The sequence below is a fragment of the Sinocyclocheilus anshuiensis genome, unplaced genomic scaffold, assembly GCF_001515605.1.
Source record: "Sinocyclocheilus anshuiensis isolate Anshui unplaced genomic scaffold, SAMN03320099.WGS_v1.1 scaffold1092, whole genome shotgun sequence".
Lineage (NCBI taxonomy): Eukaryota > Metazoa > Chordata > Actinopteri > Cypriniformes > Cyprinidae > Sinocyclocheilus > Sinocyclocheilus anshuiensis.
Genome location: NW_015551061.1, coordinates 208,340 through 210,616, shown reverse-complemented (window position 1 = coordinate 210,616; position 2,277 = coordinate 208,340).

Below are 2,277 nucleotides of genomic sequence, written 5' to 3'. Positions count from 1 at the left end.
GGAGTAAAAGTACCGATACATCACTTAAAATGTACTCAAGTAAAAGTACACAATTTTTAAACTACTCAAAAAAGTACAATTACTGATAAAAACTACTTAATTACTGTAACGTGAGTATTTGTAATTCGTTACGTCACACCCCTGCCAGAGACAGATCCCTTGCGAAGACCTCGTCACCTCGACGACCATCGGCACAAGACCATGGGGACCAGACAACACCTCTGCACCTGTGCTGCAGCCTGGAATTAAACTACGCCATGCTGGTTTCATCTGACCAGAGGAGAACTGGCCCCGCTGACTGAGCCTGGTTTCTCCCAAGGTTTTTTCTCCATTTCTGTCACCGATGGAGTTTTGGTTCCTTGCCACTGTCGCCATTGGCTTGCTTAGTTGGGGACGCTTGACTGATTGCACAGGCAGTTTTGGAAGAGAACTGAACTGGATGATGACATCACTGAATCATCAATGAACTGACTTTAGCTGAAAAATGACTCTGTTATTGTCTTCTTGCATCATTGACAAACTCTTTTCCTGTTTTTTTTTTAATTTTCTATCGGAGTTGAGCAGCAGGCTTTCTAGGTTCATCTAGATACACTTTCACAGTTTTTCAGCTAGTTAGAGCAGACAGGTTGTTCTTGGAGATGTTGCTACAGTTGTATTATGGATTTAGGCCATCTTGGTTGCTTCTGTCATTTGTTATCCCACACTGACTCAATTATGTTGATATCAGAGCTCTATGGAGGCTATGCCATCTGTTGTAGGACTTTGTGTTCATACAAAAATCTCATTGGATTATTACTGGAATGTGAGGAAATCATTCATTGATATTTTCCATTGGTACACTAAAGGAGAGGAAAGTATTAACCATCTTAAGAAAATGTGAAACATCTAATATGTCTACATTTTGCAAACTTTTGGTTTGCATTTTCCCACTGTAGTTAACCATTTATGAGACACCCTCAAAATCATCTTTTTTAAGAGACGAGAAACATTACCGTTTTTAGCATATTAGGCATTAAAAAGATTAAATGTAAATGTGTGCATAATGAACATAGTTACCTGGATTTCTTGGAAGCCTTTCAGTCAAAAAAAAAAATTTAACTCGAATTCTTAAACTAGAACAAGGTCAAATGTATGGTTTTGACTCAGGTGCTGATGAGGTGCTTATAATGGAAGTGAAAGGAGGCAGTTTTTGGAAGGTTTAAAAGCTGAAATGTAAAGCTTATGATTTTATAAAGAACTTATATTAATTATTCTGTCTTCTGTATCATTTGAACTGTAAAGCTATTTAAATAATGCAATAATTGCTATCATTTTAGGGTTGATGTTGTTGTTGTCATTGCTACTAAGTTGTAAAATTGTATATAACTTTACAGAGAAAAGGTAGTAAGTGATTTTCCCACTTTTTTTAACAAATCATGTTAACATGCATATTGTTCATTTCTTGTGGTTAACTTTTGAAACGAGCAATTTCATGTGTACAAATTGGCCCCATTCATTTACATTGTAAGCACTTCACTGTAACTTAGAGGGATAATTGGAAATTAATTATTGCGGAAATTACCATTTATGTCTCAGTTGTCGTCAGTTGAGCTTAACTTGTATTTCTTTAAATTAAATAAATTTAAAGTTAATGGCTTTTATTTCCTGCTGCAAATGGCTGTTAGACTGAACACCCCTTTAGATCAGACTGACTGTTGTCTGCATCTGATGACAGCCATAAAAATCTGAAGTGATTGAAGCCATCAGTAGAGTTCAGCTCTCACACATGCATATACGATCTGAATCACTTCCTCCATCTCTTCATCTTATGTTTTTCCACTGTCCTTGTCTCGATTATGCTTTCTCACTCATTCACTCAATATATCATGTCAGCTTTCATTGTTCATGTCACACTGCAACCCTTTGCATCTGAGCTGCAAGATTCTGTGTCCAGCTCTGAGGAATAAAGGCCAACATAACGTCTTGCATTGAGTCAGACTGCTCTGGGCATGTTGGGCACATTGATTGCGCAGAGGGCCTGTGAGTCTATCAACTGCTGAGAAACCATTTCAGCAGCTATTTAAAGCAGCTCCTTCTAGGTGGTTGTTCCAAAACATTCTCCTCATCCGCTATCTGGTGGACATTTGAGGGCTTTCCAGGGAGAGCTTGTTTGTGAGTCATCTGGCTTCTCTCAAATTAATTCCTGGAAAAGGGAAGAAATTTTCTAAGAGCAAAGCTTTGTTTCCAGCTGGTCTATACTATGTGTAAAAAAAAAAAAAAAAGGATTTGTAATTAAAC